This window comes from Polypterus senegalus, chromosome 8 (assembly GCF_016835505.1).
Source record: "Polypterus senegalus isolate Bchr_013 chromosome 8, ASM1683550v1, whole genome shotgun sequence".
In the NCBI taxonomy this organism is placed as follows: domain Eukaryota; kingdom Metazoa; phylum Chordata; class Cladistia; order Polypteriformes; family Polypteridae; genus Polypterus; species Polypterus senegalus.
The window spans coordinates 85,117,585-85,131,362 of NC_053161.1; the positions used below are offsets into that span (position 1 = coordinate 85,117,585).

General features: G+C 38.0%; 1 protein-coding gene across 2 annotated transcripts in view; it reads right to left on the reverse strand.

Annotated features, from left to right (window-relative positions):
- chchd3a (coiled-coil-helix-coiled-coil-helix domain containing 3a) overlaps positions 1-13,778 on the reverse strand; it is a 200,516-nt gene that overhangs the window by 136,168 nt on the left and 50,570 nt on the right. The gene's annotated exons all lie outside the window — the stretch shown is intronic.

The window sequence follows — 13,778 nt, forward strand, 5'->3', positions numbered from 1 at the left end:
GCGTTTTTTGAACAGGTGTCATTCATCGAAGTGATCACTACCCAAATCGGTACTCGTGAATCTAAGATGTTTAACAGGCATTCCCGGTATTAAGTTGTGGATTTGACTGCGAATATTTAGCGGCAGTATGTCTATGAACGTAATTTAAACTTAAGCTTTACACCTTGCTTTCCTACTGATATGTGTAAAAAGGCTTGTTCAGTGTCAGAGCGCTTCCACAGTAGCTGCCCTTATGAATATGCTAAGCACAGTCCTTCACCCGCGAATATTCACCTTATATGGGCAGGCACTCAATTACGTGAGAGGCGTGATAATGCGGGATGTAACTCCACCTCACATGGTGACTGACCTGCAGGCTATGGCCGTATATATGGATGAAAGTAGGTTCCAGTTATGACCGTTACGCGTAGAATTTACAAATAAAACCTGCCTAACTTTTGTAAATAAGCTGTAAGGAATGAGCCTGCCAAATTTCAGCCTTCCACCTACACGGGAAGTTGGAGAGTAAGTGAGTGAGTGAGTGAGTCAGTCAGGGCTTTGCCTTTTATTAATATAGATGTGTATTTCAGGCTTCATACATTATACATTTCATGTCTACATTTTGTCAATTATTACTAAAACATGAAAAACGTTTCTGTGTTAACTACGTTTTTACATAGATTGTTGCTGAAACAGAACAGACATGAAATGTATGCATTCCAAATGAAATGACTCCAGCACTTCACTTGAAGATAAACACTGAGCACTGAGAAACTTCTTTACGAATTGAACTGCAGCGGTGGGCAGGGGGATGGGATACCAGGCTGCTTGCTGCTTATCGACACATTTACAAGACAAAAGACTCTGATGGAGAGGTGAGAAATGATTTAAGGTGGGCCAGATTTATGAGTTTTCTCGTAGGCTCTGGCAATTCTAGTGTTAAGTAATATTATTTTCTTCAAATAAAATTAAAAAAAAAATAGTACATGCAAGCGTGTGTACATAATGCTATACATGAGTCAGCACTTCAATAGAGCTGTTCTCAGATGTTTTTTTCCCTAAAAAGCATCTCATTTCTGGCTCACTGCTGATTCTTGCTTTTGCTTACATTATTAGGCCTGCAGAAGAATGGCAAATGAGCCACCTGTGTATTTTTTATATGTAGCTCCACAATGTGCCCTCTCACATGTTTTCCTTTCCACACGTCAAATTGCAATTGGCAGTGTATTTTGTATTCCAAGCGAAAAAACTGCAATGTAATTTCTTTTGAGTTTATATTGTGACAGACACACTCAGTAAAAACACTTAACTCTTTTCTTGTAAATGGTAATCTCAAATACTCACTAGAACTGGCAATATTCAAAATTAGCCTGACATTTTTGCCCCAGTACCAGAACACATACATCAGACAACTTCATGCAGCGGTGACAGGAAAGCTCAATCACCTCCCAAACTTCAATGGAACATTTTCATTAACCAAAGCTTATAAAACATCACTACACCAACCATTAAAAAAAAACTAAGTATAAAAGTATATTTCCTTAATGCAATGATGCAGAGCTTCCTAGGGTGTCCTGTCCTTCTGACACTAAAATATACAGTACTTAAATCACTGGAGTATCATTATATTTCAGATTATCTTATGATATTATTACATGCCCTGAAAAAATAAGTAATTTTTAAGCAATACAGTGATCCCTCCTCGATAGGTGAAAATCCGCGAAGTAGAAACCATATGTTTGTATGGTTATTTTTATATATTTTAAGCCCTTAGAAACTCTCCCACATTGTTTATAAATATTCTCTGCACATTTATACAGTAAACCCTCGTTTATAGCGATTAATCCGCTCCAGACAGATAAATGAATTTCCACGAAGTAGTATTCTTTATTTATAAATCTAATATTTTCGCAGTTAGAGCATAGAAAACCTGTTGACGACCTTCTAAATACGTTTTTTTAACATTATTAGAGCCCTCTAGACATAAAATAACACCCTTTAGTCAAACGTTTAAACTGTGCTCCATGAAAAGACAGAGATGACCGTTCTTTCTCACAATTAAAAGAAAGCAAACATATCTTCCTCTTCAAAAGGAGTGCCGTCAGGAGCAGAGAATGTCAGAGAGAGAGAGAAATGTAAACAATCAAAAATCAATAGGTCTGTTGGGCTTTTAAGTATACGAAGCACCCGCGATAAAGGCGGCCGCAATGAAGGGATCAATGTGAAAGTAGTCTTTCAGCACTTTTATCAGGAGCGTCCTCATCTTCTAAGCAAACAGCCTCTGTGCAAACAGCCCCTCTGCTCACACCCCCTCCGTCAGAAGCAGAGAATGTCAGAGAGAGTGAGAGAGACAGAGAAAAGCAAACAATCAAAAATCAACACGGGATGTTAGAGCTTTGAAGTGTGCAAAGCACCACACGGAAGGCATATCGTATAACATTGAGAAGTTTTATTTAATAGGTAATATGTGCTCTGATTGGGTAGCTTCTCAGCCATCTGCCAATAGCGTCCCTTGTATGAAATCAACTGGGCAAACAAACTGAGGAAGCATGTATCATAAATTAAACTACCCATTGTCCGCAGAAATCCGCGAACCAGTGAAAAATCTGTGATATACAGTATATTTAAATATGCTTACATTTAAAATCCGCGATGGAGTGAAGCCGCGAAAGTCGAAGCGTGATATAGCGAGGGATCACTGTTGTGAACATTGTTGTGTTATTATTGTACAGTTGTCTGGAGGAGAGTGAGACAACAATTCACATTTGGGTAGCAACATACAAAATGTGAGTATATGTATACTGTATATTTTGTAAAAGGCACCTAATTCATGGCCATACCACTTTCCATTTTTACAAAGAATTCACAGTGCACAGGCGCACTTCCACAATTCCCACTTACACCACTGCAGTACTTCAGTACTTATGTCACGTTTGTAACAAGCAACAAAAGCGTCTTTTTGATGTGTTAAACTGCATTAAAAAAATGACTGAAGAAGATTTCTCCTTGTTGACAAACTTCTACTGGTGTACCACACACCGTTAATAGCAAAAATCTGTTATATAAATGGGTCAATTTTCCATTCAGCCACAAGCCTTAAAGAAGAAATACCTTATTAAGATGTCTTTTTCACGTCAATTACTGTAAATATGTACTCTTCTTATCCAGCTACACCATTCTACAACATTGTGAAACATAAAAACAAAACATTATTTCTGCTAGCAAAATTTTTTAAATTTGTGCAGATCTTGCACTTAGGTAATCAAGAAATAACAAACAATGTAAAACCAATACTAAAGTAGTAGGATTCAGGATCTACTAGATCAAGTTACAATATAACAACAAAATATAATTTAAAACCGATGTAATTCAACTCAGGGTCATGGGAAACTGCAGTCTATTCCAAAGCACTAGGCTCAAACCAGAAAACCACTTTAGCCCCTTTTAAGAAATATTCAGGAAAGAAGATACACTGGATACAGAGGATGTTCGCAATTCACAATATTTCAATAAAATCACATTAAGATATTTAAGACAAATAATCCTAATGATGGCAGGATTATTTTAATTTGTATTGGGGTAAATCACTGTCAAATCATCACACTTTTGGACCTCATTGTCACAGATTTTAATGAAACCTGGCATGCTGATTTGGTCACATGAGTAGCCAATGGAACTGAAATTGCACATGTCTTTGATCAGTATTAAGGGAGATGTAAGAAAACAAAGTCTGAAGTTATTGTGGGGGGTGAATTATGACTTTGACTTGTTATATCTCCTTAAATATAAGTTGAACAGAAATGGTTCTCATACTGTTTTAAAGTTCATTTCCAACTCTGTATTTTATGTAAATACTATGCCATCCCCAAAATGAAACATTACCATGCTATGAGTGTTTATATTAGAAATTAAACAGTGAAAAGACCTTTATTTTAAAATTGGTCTTTTTTTTTTTTTTACTAAAGCTAGCTTATAATGTCATGAACTCCTCCAGAAAATTTGGTCTTTAGTTTTTGAGTCGTTACTGAACTATCATTATGTATAGGTGGCATCATATGGTTTCATATCACTAATGGCCTTTTTCATAGCAGCCATACTGACATGAAATAGTATTGCAAGCACAGGTGTAAGTAATGACATCAATCAAGGATCGAATTATGTTACAAAGAAATTGATCGGAAGCTTTATTAATGTCATTAGTGATACCTGCGATTGCCATACTATTCATGTCAAACTGGCTGCTATAAAAAAAAGGCCATTCGTGATATGAAACCAAGTGATGCCACCTATACGTTACGTGAATAAGACCCATTCCAATGTGACTAAGCGGAACATAAAGGGACTTGAGAGACGTTTAGACAGGTGGATGGAAGACTTAATGATCTGCTGAATCCTACAGAAGAGCCAACACAAAGGAAAGACAAATATAAACAGAGGCAAAGGTTAAGTGTGGAAGAAGGTTGAACACCACCAGAAAAAGACGAAACAGCCAAAATAATTGGAAATTTCATTACAAAGCCGTAACAATAAATGTAATTCAAGCAATGTTCATTTAATGTGAATATAGATATGAATAGCCTCATCTAGAATATTTAGGTAACTGAATAAATCCCAAAAAATAAAATGTATCAGTTTTGTTCCCACTGCATAACACAGTATATATCAGTTAGACTAGTTGAGAAGGTTTTTGGAAACAAAGTGCAGAGTCAAGTTCCAAAATCGCTTTCATATGATCAGAGCATGAAATAATGTCTCAGGCAGGGAGAACCACTTTAACCTGCACACTTCAATCTCAGTCTAAAGCTGCAAGTGAGGATCATACGAACAAACTTTTGGTTTGAAGGATCTAGTCCTTTGTATAAATGATGGGAAAAAATGGATGAAGTGGTGACTGACCACAGCTGAGTCATCAGCAAGCTTGACAATGATGTAAAGCCAAGTGTAGCCATGGCCTCAAATGGGAACAGGAAGTACACCAGAGAAGTTAGACCACAACCCTGTGGAGCACCTGTATGAGAGTGGGGGTTGATGAAGTGTGGCTACCCACACCAAACACTCGTGGTCTACCTGTTCTACCTTTCCAATTGTCTATACAGTGGTACCTTGAGATACAAGTTTAATTCGTTACGTGACCGAGCTTGTAAGTCAAAATGCTCGTATCTCAAATCAATTTTCCCCATTGAAATAAATTGAAATGAGATTAATTCATGGCCACCCCCAAAACCCCCCCCCAATTTTTTTTAAATGTTTTCAACATAAGAAAAATGTATGTACAAAGAACAAATATTGTATACAAAAAAAAATAAAACCTAATACATAAAAGAGAATCTAAAGAAATAAACAGATGTTGGCGAAGCCGATTAGCGTATTGTAATGTTTTTTTCTTTCACTTCACTTTTGCTTAACTTAATTTTCTTCTTAACTAGTTTTTTTCTATTTTGCCACTTTCATTCTCAAGGCATTTTAATGGAAACCTATCCAAGGACCTTTTTTTAGTCCTCCCCTTTAGAATGTTTCTGAAATGAGTTAGGCAAGTGTCATTAAATAGCGTCGCTGCACAACCAGTTGCAACTTTTTCAGGTGTTTCTTTTCAATAAAGTCAAGTGTTAGGCAAGTGTCATTAAATAGCACCGCTGCATGATCAGTTGTAACTTTTTCAGGGTGTTTTTTTTCTGTAAAGTTCGAAACTTTTTCCCACATTGCAAACACTTCCTTTATCTCACTTTAAGAGATAACCTGCTACGCGATACCGATCTCCTGCAGAACCTCCGTATGTTGCTGTGTCTGTAGTTCCGTCAACTCCTCTCTCGTCAGTTCCTCGGAATGTTCAGTGACAAGTTCTTTGATGGCTTGTATTTCGAATTTTGGCTCGTAACTCAAGGCAAAAAAATCGACCTAGTGACAGCTCATATCTCAAAAAACTTGTATGTTGGGGCACTTTTATCTTAAGGTACCACTATATACAAAAAAAATTTAATCTATACTAATAAAAGGCAAAGCCCTCACTGACTGACCGACTGACTGACTGACTCCCTGACTGACTCACTCACTCATCACTAATACTCCAACTTCCCGTGTAGGTAGAAGGCTGAAAATTACGTAATTATGATGTTGGCAGAGGTAGCACAGAGTGTTGTGAGAAGATCAGTCATTTCCGGGATGAAGGCATATTTGGGTTTTGGAGGTCGATAGATAAGGAGAACAGTCATGGGAAAAGGAGGCTTACATTTAAATGCAAGGCACTCGCAGGAGGATGTTGCAGGTATCAAGATACGGGACAACCCCAAATCCTGACGGTGGATGATAGCTAAGCCACCACCACGCCCAGTGCTGCGAGCTGCTTCCAAGTAACTGTAGCCAGGAGGACAGGCTTCATTTAGGGCAGAGTAAACCTCTGACTGGTGCCATGTTTCTGTCAGACACATGAAGTCAAGTCCTTTCTCCCTGATGTGTTCTTCAATCAGTGTGGCTTTATTGCAGATGGATTGAGAGTTAAACAGTTCAAATCTGACTAATGACTGTGAGGTCAATCTCTGTACTGTTCACAAAACATTAAAATTCACTCCACGCAGCTTAGAACCAACTCCACAAAATAAATCCAGGCGGGGATGTGAGAATCTCGCAGTGTTTCTCTCAATAGCTCTGATGTTTCCCATGCTGGAGTGCAAAGATCTCACGCTACTTTCAGAGTTGATAGTAGCTGGAATGACGGTGCTCTGATGACGCGTCAAACGTGCGACAGGTGACCAGAAAGATGGAATATTGGGAGCAGAGCACTTTGGCAGGTTATGGAAAATTAACTTTCGACCGGAGCCTCTATGAGTGTATCGAGGACGGCGAAGGAGTCCAAGTTCTTTGATGATGGAGATGTTAATTTCAGGAGTGGTTGCGGGATTAAGTCGGCGGAGTTGTGAGCTGGAATAACTGAGCGCCATTCTGACCGGGGAAGAAAGGAGAGATGCTATCCAGACAGCACCGTAAAATCCAAAGCAGAATATAAAACAGAAAATCCAGGCATCAGGGCATCCGGACATCAGGTGAGTAGACAGCAAAACTTGATAAAATCCATAAAATCCACGGCAGACGGTAAAACAGTATATCCGGGCAACAAGTGAGTAGTCAGCTAAAACTTAATAAAACTCGGTAAAATCCGTAAAAACCCACGGCAGACGATGAAACAGTACAAAAAAGTACGAAACTTTTTAACTAAAAACTAAAGTAAAAGTAAAATAATAAATTAGTAATATAAAACTCATAAAGCTCAAAGGGAGAAGCAGCGAACATTCAACGCCAGCGTCCTCTCCTACCTGACGTGTGTCTAGATTAGCAACATGCAATGATTGTATATCTCCACCTTTTAATTTGTTTGACTCCCCTGTTATGACCATATGGTAAATGCAGAGAGATTCAGCAGGTTGAATCTCATGATTTAGTACTTAAAGAGGCAGCCATGTCTCTGTGAGACAAAAGATGTTGCTGTCCCGAATGTCTTGCTGGAACTTTATCCATGCTATGATGTCAACTAGCTTGTTCTCCAGTGACTAGACACTGGCTAGTAGGACACTGGGCAGTGGCGGTCACCAAGTCCAGGCCCATATCCTGTTTTACACTTCTGGCGAGTTTCTGTGTTTCTTTCAGGTTTATCTGGTATTGCTGTTATCGTTCTTTTGAAGGATCTCACTTGGCCAAGCTTAATCAGCTAATATGGAACTAGAAAGCTTGTGAGTGACCCACAATCTTACATTTATGAGTGTCTGATGATTATAATTCACAAATCCAACATAGGGTGTAAAACAAAAAAACTATTTAAAATAATAGTAAACTCAAAGTAAACACAGTCTGAACAGAGCCAGCAAAATGGAAAACATACTCAGCAGCACCACTTTGGCAATGATATTGTGGTAAATATTTTATCATTCAAAACAACACAGTTTATTAGTTAATACATCCTGTAAATTAAAAAAGCTAGTATATATTTACATTTAGAATTTGCATTTTATATGTTTGAAAATAGTCAAAAGTACAAGGAGATAAGCCGCAAAGTGAAGAGAGCGGTGGCGAAGGCTAAAGAAAAGGTGTATGATTAGTTGTATGACAGGTTGGACACTAAAGAGGGAGAAAAGGACCTGTACCGATTGGCTAGACAGAGGGACCAAACTGGGAAAGATATGTAGTAAGTTAGGGTGATAAAGGATAAAGATGGAAACGTACTCACAAGCGAGGAGAGTGAGTTGAGAAAATGGAAAGAGGACTTTGACAGGCTTATAAATGAAGAGAACAAGAGACAGACGGTTGGATGATGTGGAGATAGTGAATCAAGAAGTGCAACAGGTTAGCAAGAAGGAAGCAAGGATAGCTATGAAGAGGATAGAGAAAGGAAAGGCTGTCAGTCCAGATGGCAGTGGAGTATTTAACCAGATTGTTTAATGGAATCTTGTAAAGTGAGAGGATGCCTGATGAGTGGAGAAGGAGTGTACTGGTACTTTAAGAATAAAGGGGATGTGCAGAACTGTAGTAACTACAGGGGGATAAAATTGATGAGCCACAGCATGAGGTTATAGGAAAGAGTAGTGGAAGTTAGGTTAAGAAGGGAGCTGAAGATTAGTGAGCAAAAGTATGCTTTCAAGCCAAGAAAGAGCACCACAGATGCAATGTCAGCTCTGAGCATATTGATGGAGAAGTATAAAGAAGGCCAAAAGGAGTTACACTGTGTCTTTGTGGACCTGTAGAAAGCATATGACAGGGTTGCCTTGAGAGAAGTTGTGGTATTGTATGAGGAAGTCAGGAGTGGCAGAGAAGTATGTAAGAGCTGTACAGGATATGTACAAGGCAAGGTTATTATAGTTTTGCCTTCTTGTATCAGTTTTCATTTCTATATTTTTTCTGACCTTACTTGGAAATTCAGTTTAGTTTTCCTTCATTGTGTATTCTTAAGGCCGATTTATACTTCACGCTCAGAATGTGTACGCGCCCGCATCATGGCTGCCACGCATTCCCAGCATTCATTTCAGGCGTCCTCTGAGCAGGTCCTCAGAAATTAGCTTGACGTGTGCGCAAGTTGCAGTACCAGCAAAAAGTCGGGGGGCGCAGTGTGGTAAAAGTCGGAACGTGACGTCAGTGTCTCTGTTTGCTATCTACATGTGACAGAAAGCCTACGGGATGAATGCTTCGATGTGGTGAAGCAAAATGCCAACATACAGATGCATTCGTGGTGCTTTTATATACAAGCGTCGCATATTCCTGATCGTAGTGACACGATACATTTTAAAAGTCTCACATACCATCTTTTGTGCCGTCTTTTTTTTTTTATTATTTTTGTAACTTTAATCTAGAAATGTCCACTTTAACCTCGTAGTTTACTTTATCATTAATGCAGACCATCGAAAACGTCATCCCAGTTTTTAATCACTATGAGCTTCTTGGACCAGACAGCAGCAGCAAGCAGCAATAGATCATCACACAGAACAAATTAAATGTATGATATTCCAACTCTCTGCACATTAAGAATCTTTAGATTTGTACTTTATACCACTTTCATGATGAAATGCATTAAAGTGTGTATGTTACATTTTACATATAATTTTGTTTAAATAATGAATACTGTTAATAATTACACACATGGGGGTGTCACGGTGGTGGAGTGATAGCACTGCTGTCTTGCAGGGAGTTATGTTGCTGGTATGTCCTGCTTGTATTCCACACTGTGTTCCGGTTTCCTTCCAAAGATATGCAGATTTGGTGCCGCTAAAATAACGCTAGTGTATGTGAGTGCTTGTATTCACCTTGCGTTGAACTGAGGCCTCGTCCAGGGATTGTTTCTCACTCGTGCCCAATGCTTGCTGGAATGGACAAATTCCTACATTGATGAATTTAATCAATAAACATAATTTTCAGAGATATTAAATTCTGATGACACCTTACCGCAATGAGTGTTATAGGCAATTCACAACACAGAGAAGCCGAACACGTTCTCACCGTGATAATATCTTGCACTGTAACCTGGTGGATTCCTCCAGATTTACGTAAAGTATGCACGCAAAAATGAACACTACAACGCTTGCATAGCAGGAGCGTCCGCTGCAGCATGCGTCGCGTCGCATGAAGTATAACTCCGGCCTTAGTTTTAATTTAGTTTTTTATTTCACAAAGACATTTCTATTTTATATCTATTAGCTTCAGTTTTAGTAATTATGGTATAGTTAAAGAGCTACTATGGAGTTTAGTTTGTGTCACAATCAGTCAGAACTGTACACTTAACGGGTTAGTAGTTTAAAAGCATACTACACTACATTGTTTACTATCTGGTTTTGGTTTTGTCAGGTAAAAACAAGTATAATCAATACCAGAAACTGAATATGAACAATTTTATACAATTTTGTAATTTTAAAAAATAATTTTCTATGTCATTTATGCTGAACAAATTTATTTATTAATTATCTTTTTTCTTTTATTGCCCAGAATGGACCAATTTGTAATGAAATTTAGGTGAATTTTAAATTTTGAGTTTGTTTTTTTTTTTGCTCTAAATGTCTACAGCACACAACATATCTCACTCTAAGACAATGTGCTTATAATGAATGCCTTCAATATTGCATTCAAAATCTCCCATACTGGGCTTTTTATTTTCTACCAGCCATATTGATTTCTGATTCCATCTCAGGCACATACAACTTATAGACAGAATCTTACCACCTGCAGGCCTGAAAAGATATCAAAAAATCAGAAAATAGATTCTACTGTGTTCTGACAGTTGTGATAATAAAAATCATGGGGGCTTAGGAAGAACAGGCCTCTTAGGCTTAAATCACTGTGCAGACCCCACCTAGCTGCATTGAGGGAAATAAAGAAAAACAAGCATTTAGTGTCATGGTTAAGGGCAGTGAGAGTTGAATAGCACATCATAAGAACAGTAAACCCATAATGAGCAGAGCAAGAGTAGGTAATGGGAGTGAGGACAACTACAAAACAAAAGAGACAGCAACTGAGATTAAGAACAACATATACATTATCTAAACCTGTTTATCCAGATCAGTATGGCAGGAAACCTGGAGTGAACCTACCTGAGCAGGTTTGGATGCAAGGCAGGAAAAATCCCAGGTATGCAATATGTATGATATGGCTGATGTTAAGAACAAAAACTATCTATTTTGAGAGAGAGAGAAAGATTGAAAAAAAAGGGGGACAAATATTTTAAAACATAATTCTGCTACTGGATTATTTTCACAATATCAGGTATTCTGAGCTGTGAATATAAACTAAAAAAAGATAAATTAATAAATATAGGATTAGTATGTTATGTTTTTCACCAGTTGGTAGACTCTCTTCGCCTACCTACCTGTAGTTCAGTAGATACATAGCCAACTCAGGAATTTTACAAGTTTGTATCACTTCATTGTTAAATGACTTTTTTTAAAGCAAAAGTGATTGGTCAACAACAAAATGCTGATCTTGTATGATAACCTCATCAGTTTAATCAGTGCCGTTTTATTTTTAGAAAGGATTTCTCCTGTGAGAAGTGGCAGGTGAATTATTGTCAACAAAACCCAGGCACCTGAGAAATAAACTGAAAAATTACTCAGTCATGATTTTTTTGTAAAGGTTTTGTTGACCAGCATGTTCCGATTTCAGGCGTTTGAATTACATTGTGATATACAACAGGAGCAAAGAACGGCGGCACAGTAAATCGCTTTTTTATTTCACACTCTTTGCGCGCACGTAGTCAGCTTGCTGTGTCACTGCAATTGCTTTGTGAACACACGCCATCCATCACCAGCCGCCGTTCACTGGATGAATATATGCAGGTGGCTCGTGGTGGATTACTTTCTGTTTTAGAGTTAAAAGTTACAAGGGTTAAAGAATATTCATTCAAAAACGAAAACTAAAAATATTTTCAGTATGTTATTCTTTTTCAGTTAGTCTTTACAGTTACTTTAACAGTTTAGTTTTAGTTTTTCATTTCATCTGTGAAATCTGTGAATATTTTATTTCAGTTTATGAAAATGTTTTTTTTAATAATAGTTACATATTTGATTTTAGTTTTCATTAACTATAATAACCTTGGTACAAGGGAAGTGTGACAGTGGTGAAGTCTGCGGTAGGAGTGACGGATGCATTCAACGTGGAGGTGGGATTACATCAGGGATCGGCTCTGAGCCTTTTCTTATTTGCAATGGTGATGGACAGGTTGACAGATGAGATTAGACAGGAGTCCCCTTGGACTATGATGTTTGCTGATGACACTGTGATCTGTAGCGACCAGGTTGAGGAGACACTGGAGAGGTGGAGATATGCTCTAGAGAGGAGAGGAATGAAGGAGTCAGAATACATGTGTGTGAATGACAGGAAGGTCAGTGGAATGGTGAGAATGAAGGGAGAGCACCTGTCGAAGGTGGAGGAGTTTAAATACTTCAGATCAATACTACAGAGAGTAACAGGGATTGTGGAAGAGAGGTGAAAAAGAGAGTGGAGGCAGGGTGGAATGGCAAGAGTGAAAGGGACGGTCAACAGAACAGTAGTGAGACCAGCCATGTTATATGGGTTGGAGACGGTGGCACTAACCAGAAAGCAGGAGACAGAGCTGGAGGTGGCAGAGTTAAAGATGCTAAGATTTGCATTGGGTGTGATGAGGATGGACAGGATTAGAAATGAGTACAGTAGAGGGTCAGCTCAGGTTGGAAGGTTGGGAGACAAAGTCAGAGAGACGAGACTGCATTGGTTTCGACATGTGCAGAGGAGAGATGCTGGGTATTTTGGGAAAGGATGTTAAGGATAGAGCTGCTAGGCAAGAGGAAAAGAGAATGGCCTAAGAGAAGATTTATGGATGTGGCGAGAGACAACATGCAGGTGATGGGTTTAACAGAGCAAGATGCAGAGGACAGAAAGAAATGGGAAAACATGATCCGCTGTGGTAACCCCTAATGGGAGCAGCCGAAAGAAAACAAGAATCATTGCACACAAATTATGAACAAAGCTTACAACGTGTTGAGCTATGCACTTCACTGTATGAAGTGAAAGACAAGGTTTTCTTTAAACAGCATAGAGAACTTTTGATCTTTGGTCTAGAGGAAAAAACAATAAAAGCACAACAGTAAACCGAGAAAATAGTTATTAGATTAATAATGAGAAGGCAAGGTATTCCCAGTAAAGACAGCAGGAAAGCAAATACAGATAAAAAGGTGATAAACTTTTAACTTTTAAACTGTTTTTTAAATTTGGTAATGGTATGATAAATTGCAACTACTAAAATGAAATATTTTTTCAGCAGGAAGATTGGAGTAAAACTCTTTTAAAGGTACACTTCACACCCAAGTAAAGAATATTTCTTCACAGTGAGAATTACAAATAAACAGAATAAGGTGACAACAATTGCAGCCGAGAGTAACCGTACGGATATTCAAATCTTAAACTAATGATTCTTAGGAAATGTTAGGTGAAAATGACAGGCCTTCATAGTTTGAATGACCTATTTGTATTTTTAACAGAGTCAAAAATACTATGGTATCATTAAAAGACAGAACACCAGGTTGGCAATTAAATTGGATAATACGCTGCCTATGTTCTGAGGTAAATGCAGAGAACTAGAAGACCTAGAATTGGTGGCTATTCATAAATATGTCTAACTATAATCTGCAGACTTGATCTTTATTGATATATACTTACATATACTCATTTAAAAGACTTGAAGTCATGTTAAGTTCTGATTACTTTAACTACCACCAGAATGTAATGTGCCATGCTCTTTATATTTTCAGAAGCAGCAGAAACCACTGTTTTGTAGTATTTTATGATTTCATGTAAAG